At 39.7% G+C, this 20,576-nt stretch overlaps 1 protein-coding gene and 1 long non-coding RNA gene across 3 annotated transcripts in view; one reads left to right on the top strand and one right to left on the bottom strand.

The window, feature by feature from the left end:
- Window positions 1-20,576, bottom strand: part of LOC126873282 (uncharacterized) — a 47,869-nt gene that overhangs the window by 21,308 nt on the left and 5,985 nt on the right. The window contains exon 1 of one of the 2 annotated variants that reach the window (XM_050634000.1): window positions 15,550-16,515. The exons of the other annotated variant lie outside the window; for it this stretch is intronic. The gene's annotated coding sequence lies outside the window, so the exon portion shown is untranslated. Of the gene's footprint in view, window positions 1-15,549; window positions 16,516-20,576 lie in introns of those variants that run through there. 2 annotated transcript variants of the gene reach the window in all.
- Window positions 10,672-12,006, top strand: LOC126873293 (uncharacterized). The gene is made up of 2 exons (XR_007692358.1): window positions 10,672-11,578; window positions 11,695-12,006. It is a non-coding gene; the product is annotated as an uncharacterized LOC126873293 (long non-coding RNA).

Below are 20,576 nucleotides of genomic sequence, written 5' to 3'. Positions count from 1 at the left end.
CTTTAACGATAGCAGTGTCGTGTGCTTAAAACTCTTTAAACTCGCAGTTTCTTCGTCCCTTTCCTTAGCCAGGTTTATCGCGCCGCTATATAGAGCATCTTAAGAGAATTAACAATCTCTGGTTTAATATTTTAATGCGCGATAATTATCGCGAAACACCAATTAAATCGCACGACGCTTAATTGAATACTGCGCTCGCGCCATATTCGCCGACCTGTCGTTGTACACGTGTTAACGTAATAACCGCGTAACTATAATTGTGAACAGGAGGATATCCAGGGTATATCAGCGGAAAATACGAGTTCACCAAACTTGGAAGTGGTTAGGATATGCGATTCTACGATTACTTTCATTATCAACAGTTTATGGTGCGATCCTCGATTCCTGTTACGTGTTAAACAGGATTAATTTATTTCTCGAATTAATTGACAGGGAGTAAAATACCGAGATTTACCTTCACAATCGGCAACCATCGCCGAGGATAATTTCAGATTCCGTACCGTCAATCGGTCAGAAGAAAACTCCGTAGACGATGAACCTGTCTAAATCAAATTAATCGCGCAGCAGTCTTTATTACTTTCATTAAATAACATTCAGCCGTTCCTTTTACGATCCGAATACCAAAGATCGACAACCTTCCTGCTCTAATTTCTGCTCGCTTATAAAGTTATTTTCTCCTGATAAACCAAAGAAGAATTCGCGCGTTGAAAAGCCAATTTCACTATAGTCGCAATAATTCGAAAGATTAGGTGAAACGACCTAATCTTTACTTTAGCGTGTCTTTCACTCTCAACGAATGATCAAAGAAACATCAAAGTCATACGAAGATGCAGCTTCGAGATCTAATAAAAATTCCTGCAGGTTACAAGTGCCGTCCTGGCGAATCGCAGATTTGATTTCCAGAGGCTGTGCAGCGTCAGCAGCAAGTGCTGTCAACGAATCGCGGCGCATCCAATCCGGCCGTGCTCATCACCATTAATCTTGAAAAACGTTGTTTCACCGGGGCTCCGTACGGTCACGGGCGATTCTTCGCGTGTCAAAGGGGGCCGCCTCGCGGAAACGTCAGCCCCGTGCATACGGAACGCGCGGTTGCGAACGCGTGCTCGTCAGCTCGGCGATCTTGAGCGGTGGTGTACGAGCATAACGTAGTAGCCGAGGTAGCTACGGAGTAGATAGATACTTACTCGAGGAGGACAGCCGAGGCATTGACCCGCGCGCGAGCGGTTAGACACGCATACGCACGCACTTTTGCACGCTTCTCGCTTGCGCGAGTCAGCTTCTCTGTGCGCTTGCTACGCAGTCACGGTGTCCTTTAAGGAATTCCAGCTTTCCGCCGGGTATTCCCCGGCGCGGCGACGTAAGAAAATTGGAGAAAGTAGCGAATCATGGCGACACGAAATTGCGAGACGATTCGCCATGGTGCACACAGAGAGGTTCAATGGCACGTAGCTCGAACAGGGCCAAGTTCACCGGTGATATCAACCGATTCTACTTTAGCGAGCCAGCGGTGTGTCCCTGATGAGGCGAACGTGTTTCTGGAACGCAGGCTTGGAAATCGGGTCGGCGACGTGGAACAGTTGCAACAATCGAATCATCGCCGATGTGCGAGTGTTTCTTTCGCGCGTAACAGTAAAACGCGATTGATTTAACCGATGATGCAGCCTGATTTATAATGACCCTTCGTTAGAGAGACTCTGCACTTTGTCAGACTTTTTCCTCTCGTTTCAGCAACGTCGATAAAATAAACTGTCCGGGGAAGGAAACGTTCCTGGTAATTGTCCGACCGCTTAAAATGTCGCCGTGGTGCAATTTGCACCGCAGCGTTCCTTCCAGCAGGCATTCCTAGCATTTTAATTCCTCGAAAATTGCGAACACCGACTGGATCGGCCCGTTATTGCGAAGACTCGTCGGCCACAACGCCATGGCTGGCTCGCCGTGTACACGAGAGGATGATGGTCGCGTGCACCATGCGAGAGCGCACGTTCCGCCCGTGAATAGGTAATGCAATTCTCGAGGAGGCGCCATGACTCGTTCGAGTCGGTGTCCTCGTTGGCTTTTGCCGTGGATCTGCACCGCGAAAAATCCACCGATCGTCGATCCAGCGTCGTTGATCTTCGAGCAGGCCATTAGCGGGATATGCGAGAACATGGAATTTCTTCCTTCCCTACGTAAAGTTCTGTCTTTATGATGGTATACGTTTCTTTTCAAATCGATTGTACTCCGATCATCCAGATAAAACACTCAATCTGATACGTTCTCGATTATGCCTCTCTTCGTTTCTTGTCTCTCCTTTTTCTAGGAATTCTACATCCTTGATTTGCCGAGTTCTTTCATTTTCTCTCACTTAGTAGTTCCACTACTTGAACAATATTTTAGTCACATATCGGCATCAATGTTAGTACTTAATTCTATTCTCTAATTAAATACTCGAATCATCGTGAAATTTTTCTCCGTTCCCTAAATATAAAAAGAGCAAAGTTTCTTACGAGCACAAAGATCAGAATTAGAACATTCGACAGAATTCACCATCTTTCTTAATTCCAAAAAGCTCCTCTGTTCTACTTAAAATAAAAATTCCTGTCGACTACAATTTAAAAAAGTAATAACTCCGTCTATATTCTTTGGAGACAGAAAGCTGCTCGATTCTATTTTAAACGAGTTCCTGGAAATCACGATCCGGGAATGTAATAATTCCATCTATATTCTTTCAATGTTTACGCGTGGGTAATTGATTTGTTTTATCAGTCAATATTTCTCTGGAGAGAAATAAGATAAAGGAGTGGTCCGTACAAGAAGTAGTTCTCCCTCGCAATTACTTGGCGAAATGAAATCCATTCGGCGCACGGTGTTTCCTCGGGCTATTACGACGAAGGTCGCACGAACTGGGGAAGTACAGTTGAATCCATAGAGCCGAGCACATTGTAAGCATCACGGTACTCGTAATGCTTCCCGTCGGCTGTTTGCTCGAGGTATCGGTTATCTCGGGCCAGGAAGGATGAAGAGAGAGAATGCTGGAGGAGGCCGCGCGCGATCGGCAAAAGAGGCGCCACGACTCGATGCGGTTACCTTTATCCGCTTCGAATCCTCCGGAAAAATCACGTCGATCGAGACTTCGGATCGTCGATCTTGACGACCATTAGCGGACTACACGGGAGAGTCCAGAGAAATTTTTTCCGTATGGCACCACGATTCTCCTCTAGACGGTGGAATGCTAACCGACGCCCGGAAGTATAGTCGATCTTCCATAGCTGATCTTCCAGCGACCGAGAAAGAAGTCAATTCGCATTCCCGACGAATTCCCTGTTGGAAAAACATTGTTGGATATTTTCAAAGGTGCTCTGCAAGTTTGTCTAACGTAAAACAGACCACGTATAAGTATACCGTGTTGCGTAACACCTCTTCCTCTTTCCTCTATTTTCTTTTTTTTTTTTTTTTCTTCCGACCATAGACAATCTTCGTGAGAGGCAATTCGCAGTCAATTAATGGACCCCATTGAATGCTAATGTGGCGTTAATAACCAAGAAGGATGTGTCGAAATACCCGGGGATCCGTTCCTATCGCAGTCACGATGTCTGAAGAACGATGTTTAAACGCTCAAGATCGGTTTCGGTATTGAAACCGTGATATAATCCTAGTCACGGGGCATTCGAACACTCTTCGAGGTTATGAAACGTGACTACGTTGAATGATGCGGTCCGCTGGCGTTTTTGTATTGCTTTTAACGGGACTGTGACCAGAGGATCGATTGTAAAGAAAGAACGAAAAATAGCGAGTGAAAACTGGGAAAGAACACGGGGAATAATTACCGTTTTAAAAAGAAGTCGTAATATGAGTCGAAGAATCGGGGGTACGTGAGACTTTTCCGTCAAGGAACAGAAACGAAACGTTCGTTACTTGGAACACTGTAATTGCTGAAATTAAGTAAACTGTAAATACAACTACGGGAGTTACATTCTCCGGGGATACGAAAATGGCGCGTAGAAGTGTTCGCCGCTCGGTAAGAAAAGAACAAGATCCTTAGCTGATGATAATTAGCCCGGCAACTACTCTCTTTGGCATAAAAGGCTAATCTACGATTAACCTAGCCATTTTTTCTGGTCATAACATAATGCTCGCATTGCAGCTCTGGTAATTGTTCGCCATTTTTTAATTCCCGCTATCTGCAAATTTAGATCTCGCGGTAGCTGCATTTAACCACCGGTTTGCGCGTCTATCCGTAATTTCCACTTTCTAAAAGTTCGCAGCTCGTCTGTCCAATACACAAACGAGCAAATATTATCTCATAAGAATAGGTAGCGCGTTCGTCTTTTCCTAATTCTACCTTCCTTTAGAATCTAAGCTCTGAAATTCCATAAAATTTCAGAGGAATTGCGTTTCAAATATTCCAGATACCTTTCTCAATTCCATATTTCTTTAGAATCTAATCTACAAAATTCCAAATTCCTTTAGAACCTAAACGTCATATAAACGCGCTTCGATCGCACTGGCATTCTAAATACCTTTCTCGCTTCGATCTTCTTTGGAACCTAATCTCTATAATTTTATAAAATTCCTAAGAAACAATCGCGTCTCGATGTCCCGATGTTGATATTCTAAACTCGGACGGCCGTATGTCTTAATAAAACGTTTATTGCAAACAATATGTTGCCGAGAGTCCTCCGATGACCGCTTTTCGCGAGGCTGTCACGCGTGACGACGAGCTTGGTGGGAAAAAATTCTCTCGATGACCTCGATACGGAATGAGCGCGAAGGATGTTCCAGGACGCGTGCACCAGGATCTCGGATGGTTGTATTGATTACAGTATTCCGCGACTCGCTACCGTGGTCGAGACACGAGGCAAAGAATTGAAAAAACGAGAGAAAAGAAAGCAGAGGTAAAGGACGATGGGTGGAAACGAAAGAGAAGAGAAGCTACCGCCGCCGCCGCCGCCGCCGCGGTTCAGGATAATAAATGTGAGATTGGATCTCGCTGGTCATCTCATTGGCTTCGACTCGCTCGAGCGAGCAATGATCGAGATTATTTGAATATCGTCCGGTAAATACTCGCTCGGCCAACTGAAAATGACGACCGTAAACACATAGTTGACGATTATAAGCAAGCAAGTCGGACCTCCTCGGGGATCACGTTGGAAACTACGAAGAAAAGTAGCGCAACTATGTGTTTATTTCTCATGATTTTCTTCTTGTTTTCCCAAGGAAAAGTTTCGAGCAACTTCAACGGGGATTATCTATTCCGGATGGAATCGAAAGTGCGCACGAACAGCGAAATTACCTTGGCGAATGTCGATCGAGATATTCGATCGATGCTGGTATCGCTGCTTGTAACGATGTCTGAAGCGCGACAAGATTTTTGCGTTCCAGATTCGAGCGTGTCTGACCAGTCACGGCCGTGTCTACTGAATTTATCGTCACAGCTTGTGAAACTGAAAATAACAGAGGCGTTCCTCGCTTTCCAAAATTTCTCCCGTCTATAATTAACGATGCATTGTCCAGTTTATACATCTTGTATGTTTTTTTCTTTGATTTTTTGTTGAACTGGAAGTTGGTTCGAACGAAATTCCGCCACTTGAGACACGATTGTAGCTGGACCGGGAAGGTAACACTTTCCTCGTCGGTGATTTTCATACGCGCGTGCGTAGACCCGGCTGATTGTTAGCTGTTATCGCATTAAACATGACGAGCGAGAGTCTGCGCAACGGGAAATGATACGTTGTTCGTCTACGTGCAACAAAGACAAGAGAAGAATTACGACTCCGCTAAGGCTAGACCGTGGATCGTCTAAACATAGAGACCGTGCGCTAACTGCATTTTTACCATGGTAATATCAACGAGTCAACGATGAATCCGCGTAAACGCTGCCCTCGTCCCGATAAATTATACATTCAAAAATGCCCGGCCGTGCCTGCTTTTAAATATTTTTAGTCCGTTAACCCTGAACTGAACACGCAAATATCCTACCTCAGTGTTACGTTTCGAAGAAAAATGTCGAAAGAAATTCTAAATGGGAAGATTGTGTTTAGTGTTTGCAACGGTCTGTGAGCAGAGATATAGAAGACATCGTGATAAAAGTCTGTAATAGAAGACAACTGGTCGAGGGTGTGTCTCGTTGGCAATACAAATCTAACGTGTGCTATGAATCATAAGCGCAGTAAAAGCGTGCAAATAACCATGTCAATGATCTCACTTACGTGCCGACAAGACGCGTTTAATAATTCGATAGCGTTAAAAATTAGACCGTAATTTATAACTGTAATTTCGCAAATGAGAGAAGTATAATAGAATCAAGCTCGTTGTTCGAGTGTTTTCTGTAAAATTTCGTGGTAAAATCTCGCCCCGTAAAGTGTCTGGGCATTGTCTAAGGCTTGATTTACAATTGTGATTTGGCCACGTGAGATCGTGGCTGGCCAAATATTATACAGCGCTCCTTAAGTGGGTTGTTCGCGTTCCAGCCCCAGTCACGCTCAAAAAGCTGAATAACATTTGAATGAATTGTATCCGTAGCGTGACCGGTTGCTGGTTGCCAATTAAGTCGATTTCCAGACACGAACTCTGCCAGAAATTTCAATAGAATGTTCATCCGACTAGTCGATTAATTCTTCGAATTTCGAAAAATTGCTTTCACACGCATGTTTCAATACCCATAGAACACTGTCGATAAAAGAATTACACGAATACATGTAAATACCGATGGAAGGAACTACCGAGCAGAATAAAGCGTATCGATGTCTACTCGAACGATCTGAAACCTTTGACGATCTTGAAAACGATTTTCCATCGTTTTCCTAGAACTGGTAGACTGTAATCCGTTCGCGACGTGAATGATTCGTGTCCTGATGCTAGCCGTTGTATCCACAGGAAATTGAAGTCATTAATGCTCGACCAAGAGACGAGATACGCCCATTGGTCGTCGCTTCTTTCCACACGAACACGCCACTTTCTACCCGAGGGGCCGAAATGCTTTCCACTGGAATCGCCAGGCGGAAGGCGTTACTATTTTTCTTTTTTCTTTTCAAAGATATCGTCGATCAAGGAGGATGGTCCAATAGAGGGATTATCGTTATTAACCCATTAAGATGCGTGAAACTAGTGCTTTCTACCCTGTCGTGTGTCTCCGATCGCGTTTCATAGCAGTTTCTAACGGAAGGCCGTATCTGTTTTCCACAAAAAGATATCGACCACATGGATAATTATTTTTTCCCCGCGGTGAAACGACGAACCGACGCTTCGTTTTACGCCAGGACGATTTGCAAGACAACTTGCAGCTCCGAAAGGGGAAGTGGTCGTTTTACTTTTGTGACGAACCAGCAGTGCGCAACGCGTTCGTCGTTGTCCTCGCGATTCCTCGCCTTAAGAAGGAACTAATAAATACGAGACTCGGCTCCTAAGTGAAATCTTCACGTTCCTCCTGTATATGTGTAACGTTTCATATCTTTTTCGTATCGCGTATCATTCATTAACGTCAATTAAATTCTATTTCAACGACGCGATGTTTTTACCGATGTCGGTGAACGCGAAGAAAATGGCACTGCTCCTCGTGTTATTTCTATCCAATGGAATCTTCTATTCTGTGATTTCTGTGATCGATAATGCAATTTCTCTAGCAATCGATACATAGCAAGCGATTACAAATATTATTTGCGAATACTCTTATTTTCTAACGAACCGTTTTCTACGAGATTCTACATTTTATCTTTATAGGATCAAATGTCTGTAATCATATGAAAGTATTACTAAATTTAATATACTTTGATCTAATTAATTAGTATGTAAACGCTATAATAAATATTTACAATGTTGTACAAATACTTTCCGTAGCGTCTGTTCAAATATATAATATACTAGATATCTGTATGTATTATCATTAATAATTATTATCGATGCCATTAATTATTATTATCCGGTTATCTCAACCAGTTATGCAATTAGCTGAATAATGACGCGTGTGTATATTTAATGCACACACGCTGTTTTCATAATTATTTTAACTCTTATTAGTTCCTTTTATTGTCCAAATAATTCTCAAACAGGGTATATCGACGCTAAATTCTTTCAATATCCATTGAACATCCTTATGTATATTTTGCGTCGATTTCCAAGAAACCGGTCTGAAATACACGTTTCCCGCTACCAGGTTTAGATACGCACACGCGTGTTCGCCTATCCGCGTCTATCCGCCGGTGCTTTCGATTTTATACAAAGCTTGGCAGTCTAGTTGAAACCCTAGAAAAGACGAAAACCATTTCGACGTTGATCCTTATTCGGTCTTCAATACGTAGCATTAAAGGCAACTCATATCGAGGAGATTAAAGAAAAACTCTCAGAGTAAAAAAATGTATAATTTTTAGTAAAAAAAGACGAAGAAAATAACTCAATCCCTAGGCATACAAAATCTTCCATGCAACATTCACTTCTATGATAATTGATTAATACAAAAACTTCAGAGTAAAACATATCAATAAGAAAAAGAACGGAAAAAGTAACTCGATCCTATGCTATTCAAAACCGTTGATGCCACATTGGCCCCTTGTTGATTGGCTCTTAACAATATGCAGCGATACGTAGCTCGTATTGAAGAGATTAATGCAAAATCTCCTGTCTAGAAAATGTCATTACCATCGAAGGGAAAAATTAAAAAAGAATAGTTGAATCCCCTCGCGTGTCAGTGTTTCCACGACGTTAGTAGAACGATTCGGTAAGTAAGTGGTGGTTGGCGAGAGACATCGCTCGATCGGACTGAGCCATTGGGCCCGTCGCGTCGTTGCCTGGCAGCTAGTGTCCATTGTGAGGTCGTGTGCCGTTATGAATCTCTAGTTATAAAACGGATCCTTCGTCTGCCGAGGTCCCATCTTTCCCTCTCGCCGTGAAACGCATAACTGTATCCTTTACACGGGCACACGTGCACCACTGTGTCGTCTGGCGAACGGAAGAAGATCGAAAAAGAGAAGAACAAATAAGAACAGTACGAACCTAAAGTGACGTTTGACACTCGGGACCAAGAGAAATCTAATTTACAGCACCTTATAAAACGTTCCCCGGGTTTCGTATCGCTGTTGCACCGTTACGTGCTTCGATTCCTTGCGTTTTGCCGCGGCGAACGTTTGTTCCCGCGGCGAACGTTTGTTCCCGCGGCGACCTGTCCACGGCTCGCGCTTCTTGCGCGATTATACTTGCTTGCATGGAAGAAATTTGAGAGAAGACGTGAGTCGAGAAGTTCGTTGAAAATTTTAAAGAAGTTCTTGACTCTGCGTGACAGAGATCATAGATGGGTATAACGATTAGGTATGATGCCTTTTGATATATTTTCGTTGCTTTTACGCGGGGCGATGTTGATAAATAGGAGATCACGTTGGTAATTAATTTTCGAGGTTTAAAGTTTCGTTAAAAAACCCGTCCCTTGAAATAAAGAACAGTATCATTGGCTCGTAAGTAAATGCGATATATCTTCCCTTACGTATACTTGAAAAATGGACTGGTCTTAACTGAGAACATTTCATAACTTCCACATTCTAATTTTCTATCAGTTAGAGGCAAATGCATAGAGAAAATCATTGATTTTAACGCCCCCACTGAAAAATATCTGTTCACTTAACATTCGCGAAAACGATTTCTAATTCATTACGTAACATTGAGATAGAGTGTCGCTGTCGAAGATCATAATAATTTCACGTTACTCGGCTCAATGTCGCTTTATCTATTGCCGCTTTAGCTATTAAATCACGATATTCCTTCAGTGTCATACAAAATCCCAACAACATTTTATCGTTCGTTAGCCTCAGACACTAAAACTCTAATACGTAGCTACTTTCTTGGCTAGTTTCCAAGTCTGACAATAAGACTGGAGAACATCAAATGACTGCATTTGTCGTGGCGTAACGAATCGCGGCGGGTCGTGAGAACGTTTCCCTGGGACAAGGGGAAACGATTTCGCGTACAAAATCGACACTTCCGCCGGCGCGAGTGTGTCTTTGTTCTGGCCAACAGACAAAGGAACGCGAAGTCACGGCTACATCGACTGTGCACAGCTTGGCCAACCTATGCACACTGTGAACGAGGCTTTAGGAACTCCGTGGTTGGAATGCCGAGTCGCCGTGTGTAACGGGCATGGAATGCGCGAGAGGAAGTCGTGCGCGCTCGCAGAAATTCACGTTCGATCGGCTGAAATTCAGGCACGCCAGCCTCATTTCCCATGCAGAACGAGGGCCACGGCATTGCTACACGTGCTCTTAACTACGTGACGTGTTTACATGGACCACTAGGAAACGACATATACGCACCGTGATCGCGTGAAAAGGTAGCCTAGCGTGATTTATAGGTATTTCGTTATAGAGAAGATCCTGCTCTCGGAAGATGCAGTGGAAGAAATAGTTGTCAGAGAAAAGATAACTATCCGAAGCTCGAGCCATCAGAATCTCAGAGTATTTCATACTTTGAATCGCAGGAGAAAAAGTCGTTGGAAGATTGATCGGACATCGATCGATCTCTGACAAAATATGGCAAAGTATAATTTTTCATTACTAAAAAGTGCCGAATCTAAAGCGTAAGCGAATGATAAACGAAACTAATCTGGTTGTCATTGTAGCGTAACAGCTTCTACAATGAATCGTTGGTACAGTAGCAACTAGCTGGCGTGAACGGATCATTACCTCGTTGCCGGTTTCCGATCGTTCGCGGGACGATTTAATGGACCGTTCGCAGACCGTTTGCTCTGTTACAGCAAACCGATCATCGTCCGTTTCTTTCGCCTTGAGAATCCTCTCAAATGCTTCCGGAAGCCGCTGGATAAATAACGTCTCGTAAAAACGGAGAACCTCTACCGTGGTCCATGGCGTCGATCCGCTTACATTTTACATTGATGCAGCAAAAACCAGATACTTTGATTATTCGTTCAACCAGCAACAACGTACACATTTAGGACGCTGCTCTTTCTAACATTCATAGCGATTACACGCTCTATTTTCACGTCTATCGACATTGTTTCGTGTGGAAAAACTGAGAAGGGAAGCTCGAAGAATCGTTTAGAACCGTGACAGGCTCGTTCGATATTTTCTTTCCTCTTGAGCAACGTGACTAGAATTACTTGGATAGAGTAGTATGTATAAGAGACTACTTAATCCATCAACGAAGAAAATGCTTCACCGATGTAGTTAATGAATCACTCGAGCGGACGCACGTCGGTTAAACATCGCAGATCTGCATGGAAGACAATTAAGAGTCGTTAAAATAATTCCGGTTAATTAAATGTTTCCAGTTGACGGACAGACGTCGCGATGGAAAGTCGGTTTTGTTCGCGACTTTCATCTAATTAATCCGACTGTCCCTGTTTCTCGGTGATATATCGCAGTGTGGGTGGAAATACGGAAATAAATGGCTCGCGTATGTTTAATAATGGATCTGAAGCTGCTCTAGCTTGAAACGGTAACGGTGAACGGAATCGAAAATAAGCGTCCCTGGGTGAGAGAAAAAAAATGTAAAGATGTGGCAGGTAATTGGACGCCGGTAATTAACGGATGATAATCACGATAATGATTACGGCGATGACGACGATAATAGTGGTATCGTTGTATTATGCTCGTAGCAGGTAAGTTTACGCGTAAATCGCCGCGTTTCTCACATTTCTTTCAGTCAATCGACTAATTTATGGTTACCGTATCTTCTATATTTTCAACGTTTAGATCATCTGGGAACTTGTTGCAGATACGCCAGTACCTGCTGCTACTAGCAACGGAAGAAGAAAAGAGAATAAGACGACGTGCATGAACAGGAAGAAGAGGAAGAGGAAAAAGAAATGTACCACGTTGGATCAATGAGAGGCGCTTTCACGATAATAAATATCTCACCATTTATCACGTCAACTGATTACGCCCGGAAAAACGTTACCGATTACCATTTTCAATCATCCTCGGACAGATCGATTTACGATTTCAGTCATTTTAGCCGGTCGATCATTCATCGTGTTAACGGCAAGGGACATGAAGTGAGACGTGCCATTCGAATGGCACAGCCGCGTTTAAGAGCCGAGGCGAACGCGTTTTGTCGCGGCAATTAACGAGAAGGAACTTTCTTATTAACTTTCCTCGAAGAAGAGCACCATGGTGAAACTTTTACGCGGCCGCCGTGGCAAAGAATAGAGAAAGAAATTGTCGCGTGCCGGCCGGCTTCTCCAATCGTCACGGTCTATATATTTTAATTTTTAGTCTTACTGCTCGGCCAATCTCCCAAGGATGAACGACAGTCGCATTTGTTTGGCATATCATCGCGTGCGCACGTACCATATTAGTTTCTAACAATTTAATCGGTAATTTCTTGATGTTACGGGAAAGTGATCGGACTCGTCGAATGATACCGTTTCGGATAGTTAAACAAGCCGAGAATTAAACAAGCTGAAATACGCTCGCTAGCGCCGAGATGTCCCTGAACTACTTTCCAACGCGGAATGCGAGGAAACTATCAATTTAAAGAGACACGCTTGAAAAACGGAAATTTATGCAACCGCATCTGATGAGGATGCAAGTGTTTGATAATACAAATGAGTACATTTTAGAAAGTTCGATAAAAATTAAAAATTCCCCTAGATTTAATTACCGACAATTTAACGGCCGTGCGAATGCGTAAAGTTCAAGTACCCCAGAAAACTGATTGTAATCTTGCCTCGGAATCATATACAGAAATTTATCATCGTTACACCCGTTATTTCATATCCGGATTATTATAAATATAATTGATGCGTGTTCATTAACTCGACTCGAGTAATTTACATTCCTAGATCTCGATTGCGTTGTGCGTAGAGCAGTATTTTAATAGAGTGGTTTCTTTCTCTTGGTTTTTTTTTACAAGTGCTTTTAGTGGAACTTGTTTAGTCGCTTTGATTAAAGTTCGTATTTGTCCTATCACCTCCGATCTGAATCAGCGCGCTCGTACTTTTTTCTAAGCGCGATTCCCCAGATATACGTGCGTGTGTGTGCAACCGTTCGTATACCAGAAATTTAATCAATGCGACTGCATGCAATTAAAAGTAAAACGTGTTTTGAACTTGTCTTATCGTTCTCATTAAAATTGGAAGAGCATCGCTGTATTTCTTTACGTTTTGCTTTGGCTAACGTCCGTAGGAATTAACGAGCAACTTATTCTCTCCGATGTGGTAAAAGAATCGTGTTTCTTCAGCCTATCTCCATTAATATTACACTGGTAATATACGGTGCTAACATACGGTGTAGCGGAAGTTCTCATGGAAACAATCCGACGTTTCCAAAATATTCATTACTCGTTTATCTTTTACTTATTAGCATCGAGTATCGTGAAAAGTGTATTCGTACGATCAGCGTGTTGAAACGATTTGTACTTTCAATCTCTAATAACACTCGAAGGAATGTATACCATGAATTTTAATATTCATATTTCAATTTCACTCTGTCGGATAAAGAAGATAGCAATTAGAGATGTGATACGTCTCTCCGCAAATAAGATACTCTCGTTACCACTTTCTATGATCGTTTAATCCGTATGATAGCTATCTTCCGTTCCTGTATCTGTAATTACAAAGGGGACGATTAACATTCATTCATTGGCAACAGTGTAACAGTTTGCAACCCCGACCTGATCTACGTATTAACATATGTTAAATAAATATAGAATAGGACCGATCGGACGAGTTTCTAGTTTCAACCCTTTTCCGGGATTTAAATTCCATTTGCTCTATTTTACAAGCTTCCCTCTTTTATCGATCGTTCTGCTACACGAAAGACGTGGCTTGATGGAAACTGTACGTTTTATGATTAGCTCGGTATAACGTATGTTGGTGGTAGAATCTGTTTATTAGTATCCGAGGGCATTAAATCGCTCCGTACATCGTAAATTGGTACCAAGTTACAAGTTACGTTTAACGAGTGACCGTCAAAGGAGTCCTCCTCGTGGTCCGTGAAACTACAGCTGCACGAGCACGGAGGAGAAAAAGTGGTCGGTGCGTATTTACGTAAATTGGTGCGTATGCCGACCAATAAAATCATTACGTTGAAACGGAGAATCTATGGGCACGAAATCCAAGCACCGTTATGTATCCAGGATGGACATCGAGCGGCTGATTTACTTAAACCCGGAATGGCAGTCGTTCTCATTATCGGTCACTTTATTCCACGTGGAAAAGGATGTTGAACCGTACACGTGTATCCTGATCATTTCCAGGTTGCTACTCGCTATATCAAAGTTACAGAATCTCATAATGTTGCTAGTGAAACACGAGTATCTGTTTCTTTTTTTCCGTCTAGACAATTTGTTTTCGTTAAGATAAGATATCTATTAGGAGGATCGATTCGTACATGAAATGTCCGTGACACGATTCTTTCACCGTGACGTGATTGATTGGTGAACATTGAGAGGTGAATGTTCTCCGCCCTGTGCCGCAAGGAGGAGAACGATCACGTAAGAAACGCCTAATTTATTATGCCTGACTACTCCCGTATCATTAATTTCTCCCTGCCTAAATAATTACTCGAGTTCGCGTTAGTGGTTCGCACGACTTCTGCATGTGCACACCCACGCGGTTATGTAACAGCCGTACCCTGAGTTATTAGGCACCGATCCACGGCTAACAAAGAAAGTAATCGCCACAAAGATACCGCGACAGCGTTAATTGAATCGGAGCCAGGAATTTAGCCGCGTTTAAGGCCTCGCCTCGAGACTCGTAATTCTCTTTCGTCGATTTGCCCAAGTTTCCATTGTCCCACGGACACGTTTCATAATTATTATTCATCGCGAATAGATGGTGAAAGAATAATAGTCCCGATTCCACGGCTTGTTTTTCGAATAGACTTGTTCCGCCGTGCAAGGGTTTTCATTCAGGAGAACAATAGTATTCCAGCATGTTTCATGATTGTGTATGCAACAAAGAGTAGAATATAATAACGTCGGTGTAATCATTCGCGAGAAAACGTGCCGAGTGATTTTGCATTAAGAAAAAAGACGCGGTATTTTATAATTGCCGTAATTGGCACAAAACTAACGATCATCGGTCTTTTTCACGGTGAACATAGACGCGTTCTCGTGCGCTGGTTTATTAGCAGCAGCAGCTCTTCGTCAGGTGTGCGTATGTGTGTAAAGACTAGTTGCCTGATTCGTAGTGGTTTGCGTGTTTCCTTTTTACAGTCGACCGTGTGTGAATGAAATTGCACGACTCGTTAAGGTTTTTTTCACGGTCGAAAATGCATTAGAAGGATCGTCAGAGTCGGAGAGATCCAGAACCGGCGTTTCCTTAAAGGGACGAAGCGAGGAAGTTCAAACGAGATCCTGTCGTCGTCATCTTCGGGAAATGGTCGAAAAATAAAGGACATTAACGTCCTATGTTCGCGTGCATCAAGACATCTTCGATAACATGTCTTATCGCTACTATGTATCAAACATAACAACTAATTTTTAAATCCAAGTTTCTAAGCAAACCTGTCCTCACAGACATTTCACCACGTCCAATTTCCAAAATTTCCACGATGGTCTACCTTTCGATTATCGCACAGAATCGGATTCAATAAAAATACAAAATGCAGAATGCAAAGAGGTTACCTGAATTTCCTATGAGTCACACGTGATCCACGTTCAACCTTCCCGATGCATGGTTCGAAGTGCACGTGAAATAAAATTTATTCACGAACTAGCACGCTGCAGATGAAAATTAATTTTCATTGTTGAAATCGAATGCAACTGGCACGACTTTCGTTCACCGGGGTCTCGTGAGGGAAGAGACATTCGTTGACGCGATCCGCTCTTTAAGACGACCGGAGGTTTACTGACACCGGCGCCTCCACCTGTTCGTAATGTAAGCCAGGTTTCAGTTTATCCTGTGATGCGTCACGTAGAGGGGCAGAAAGGACAAACGTGAAGAGTATGTGGTCGATATTCAGTCGTTTTCTTACCATATATGCATGTAAAATAAGCACGAAACAGACACTGAATGATGGATCTAGCTTTTCGAATAGGTAATCTTCGTCACGGACGTAAAACGATTGCAACGGTTGCACGAGTGTTATCGCAGAGACTCAATTCACGAACAAGAACTAACTGCTGTATTAAACTGATTTTTAACGTCGCTTTCGATCACATTTATTCTCATTCTGTGATGTTTACTTGAGAATATAAAAAGATGGCGATCGTAAAATTTGAAAAAGTATGAATATCGAGCTATTATAGATATCGAATTGAAAGAACATCTTTTGAAATAGCTTTATACCTTTATTGTGTATTATTGTTGTACTTACAACATATTAAACGCTGGAAAACGATGACGAAGTAGGAATCTCTGAATAATCAGATGAACGTTCGAAAGAAACGAATTTTTAACTTGATCTTCGAATTAGCGAATGCATTAGTTTAATACTGAATATGGCCACAAGGTGGCGGATGTTACCACGACTTTGATTTGGCGGGAACAGAAATACGTAGGTGAGAATTACGTAATTTTGATCGATGAAAGAGACGCTACTATAATATTCAAATATCAATTATAGTCGTGCGATTAAGTCGACGAATGTTAAGATGTCCATCACTGTATTATAAATGAAGTGGCACTACAGACAAGATATGTACTGTACTTAAGTGCAGTGAATAAGTATTATAGAAGTACGAAACTATAGATTTTGCTTACGATTACATATAAGGTATTTTGTTCTATATCTTGTTTGTAGTGTTATACTACAATCTAGTTTCAATTCTACTCACTCTAAATATTGCAATCTTATCTATTCTTGAATCGGTAACGTTGGGACTGACACTTAGATGGTAAGGAAGTTCAGCAAAACATGTGACATACGAAACTTTGCATATCAAACTGTATATATTAATTTACGTGTACATGATTAACTATTAATTATGATTAATGATATAATTATGTGTATGTAATTTACTTCCCCTTTCTTTTGTCTCTTTGTTTCATCTCTTTCCTCATTTTGTCTCCTTTCATCTTTCTTTTCCTTTTTGTACCTGTTGAATTCATTCTTCCTCTCCTGTTCCTGTCATTATATTTCTTTCACATCCCTAATAATTCTTTTCTTATCTTTCTTTTCCTTTTCCTCTTTTGTTTTTGCTTTCCATTTTATCTTTTTTTCGTACATTGAACTGTGATTGAACGAGATACAATGATACACGAAAGTATTCGAACTTACTATAGGAATTTTTGTATGAATATAGAATATATTATGTTCATTGTATGAAACTTCTTGAAAATTCGTTGGCACTGTAATGAGACACAACAATCGTGATGGTAATAGTAAAACCTGGAATCAACTTGAAAACATACAAGACATTTACTGCAAAACGTATACTTAGTGAAAAAATAGTACACAACGTGAACATTAGTTTTAAATGTAAAATTAGTGCCAAAGATGATCTCATAATTGGTGTGTGTATATCATAGTTCATTAATGTACTAAATAATTAACTGTTTAAATACGTGATGATTTTTGCGAAGTGTAGTGTTTTCAATAAACATCTTGTAATTTTTATATACGTTATCAGATCTGTTTCAAATTTTACCAATCACTGATTATTAATTGCGATAGCCGTATCTCGTTACAATGCTAGTGAGATTCCAAAATGTTTTGTATAATGTATACAATAAAAGTTTCTAAAAAGGTTAGTAGGATTTTATTTTAATCTTATTTGTCAATATTATAACCTTACTTCACATTAGAATCACATTTTATTTCGTTCTATCTCGATCGAAAGTAATAAAAAGTGATGATAAAAGAATTTTCAATATCTTAAAACATTTATGAATAATAACAGCAGGTATAAAGAACATACACATAATTGATGAAAGTTGTCATACGAATAACATATGAAAAAGTCTTAAAACATTTAGCACTTATAACATTTATACGAATAATTGATTATAATCGTCAGATTAACAATAGCATTAATAATTCATAATAATTTATGAGTAACAAATAATTAATAAAAAATTCTCATACGAATGAAATATCAATAAGGGAATAATAAATATGTATATGTAGGCTCGTCTGTATACATATGTATGTACAAAATATAAGTTAATCACAGTTCCTTCGGCCCAGATATTATTTTATTTTGAATTAAAAATTATCTTTCTTCAGCTTTCTATCTATTAATCAGTTTCTCAGATTCATTTATGTTCGTCGAAAAGATACTAGATCATTTATGTTTACTTTCTATAGTTTCTACGTGCATCTCAGTGTTCAATCTAACATATTATTTTCTTCTTTTTACTTTTGAGACATAATATGTTTATTGTTGAAAACATATCCTTGAGCATAGGTTTTTCAGGAATTTGACGAATCCTATTCGTGCATACGCATCTAACTAGCGACCTTCCCCCTCTCCCACTCCTTGCCAGCCGAAATTCACGGAATAAATCGCGGTACTGGAGTCAGTTAAGCATGGACAATTAGAGAGATTAGACGTACATTTATTCGTGTCACTACGCGACAAATATCTTTGATACTTTTATAGACATTTTTCTACCTTCAAATTCACGCTATCGTTATTTTCACTTAATTGTACGTTTTTCTTTAATACTTCATTATAATCTATTATTTAGTTACCTTCTTTTCTTTTTATCGTTTTTTTTGATTGCCCCATTTGCCGGTAGCTCGTCTAATGTGTTTTCGAAAGACAATTTGACTTTGATTATTGTTCCATTTACAAGTAATTTTCTCTTTTTATACATTTGTATTAATATTTTGTTCTTTTTTTGCGCAGATTGCAATTGTTTGATTCCGAAGGAAGCTTGAAACTATTAGAGAGATGCTGCGAAATTCGAAAGGACGGGATGGAAGTCAAAAGGACGCCATGGTGATTAACGATAAATTTGATAACTTTTCGTTGAAATGAGGTAATATTTCATTTATTTTAAGGAAGGCAAACGTATTTATATGTTTGTTTCCCTTTTTTAGTTAAGTAATTGGTAATATTTATTCACTATGCGATTAATTCCATTTATTATAAATATTTTGTGATATTAACATAATTAATATCTAATATAACAAATTCTAAATTTACGGTTAATTAAGAATACTAAGATGAAAAATGCAAGATTAAAGAAATTACATTTTTCTTTCGAATATATTAAATTATGTTTCCGAAGAAATTGAAAAGATTATTTAACATAAATATGACATAGATTTTCTCGATTTTGTCTCATTTGAGTAAGAAATTCAAATAACTTTTAAATTTTGTTTCATTCTTCGTAAATTGTCTGTAATATAATATTGACTATTAATTTCGTCATTTTAAATAAATTCTATTAGATTCGAGACACTACGCTATCACAGACAAGTTTGAACAGGTTCTGCGCATCGCGTTTTTTTTGTATTGCGCAGCTTTGTTTAACGGTCAGAAAAAGTGCGCCATGTTGCATTAGAAGGAAGTCACGTAATGCATAAAGTATTTGAAGCTGCAATGGCGGACATTCAATTTGGCGGGTAATTTTCACAAATCAATCGTATTATGGAATATTCACATATATACACATATTTGACAATAATAAAAAATGCTTTGAAAAATATTTTAAATAAACTAACGATATATTTTCTTTCGTATTCTTGGTATGATATTTATATGCATATTTTCGTTCTCTTCTAAAAAAGCAGTATTTTCGTAAACAAACACTCGACTCCCTATCCTTTACCTCTTATATAATTTTTCTTTCAGAATATTTTTGTGACCGAGCGCAATGCGATTGGTAGAGTCAGTGCTTCCTGCGTTAAATCACATTTAATATTGACTTCGAACATAACAACTTTCATTAAATTTAATTATAATAATCAGACGCGAAATTAAAGTCAGTGTGTTCGCCGATTGTCATTTGACTTAAACGGACGCGTCAATAGTCTATTATTCTTTTTTTTTTTTGTTACACATTCGTTTTCGGTAGTAGAGTCGCAGGTCTCGCAAAAGGATAAAGCCTTTCCTGGAGTTCAAGAATGTAAGTTTTTCGTACACTGCATTTTAATTTATTTATCGAACTAAAATCTTAAAATTTTGCTATTGAAATATACAATAAGAATGTTTGATATCGTTCAGAAATTGGTAGAGACTCAATTTCTGCCTGTCGTTGTTGTGTTAAAGTTCCACTTTTTATATAGTAATTAAACTTTATTAGAATTTCAAATCTTTTTATTATTAAAATTTGACGTTTGAATAGAGTTTTATTTTTCATTGTTTTAAGTTTTCTAACAATAACAAGTACGGTTTCAAGAACATCTTACAATATTTAACATGTTTTGTTACAGGTTTTTCATAACTTCCATCTTTTTTTCTCTTCTTTGGGAAGGATGTAGCTGTGTTTTAAATTTATACATGTAAGAATCTTTGCACATTGTATTTTATTATTTTTATTCTTTGTATTTCGCTGTAATTATTATTAATTAAATACTAAAATCTGGTTTTAAATTTTTATATTAGAATTTTAATTTCTTTTGCTATTAAAGTTAAGTCTTCATAGAGTTTCATATTTTATTTGTGAAATTTTTTTTACAACTTAACAACAATTTAAGTATTTCTAAAAATAAATTATAATAATTCATATTTTGTTAAAGGTATGCCACTTCTTCCCCTTC

Source organism: Bombus huntii, chromosome 14 (genome assembly GCF_024542735.1).
Source record: "Bombus huntii isolate Logan2020A chromosome 14, iyBomHunt1.1, whole genome shotgun sequence".
Classification (NCBI taxonomy): Eukaryota; Metazoa; Arthropoda; class Insecta; order Hymenoptera; family Apidae; genus Bombus; species Bombus huntii.
The sequence above is the reverse complement of the archived record's forward strand: the minus strand, read 5'-3'. Positions and strand labels throughout refer to the sequence as shown.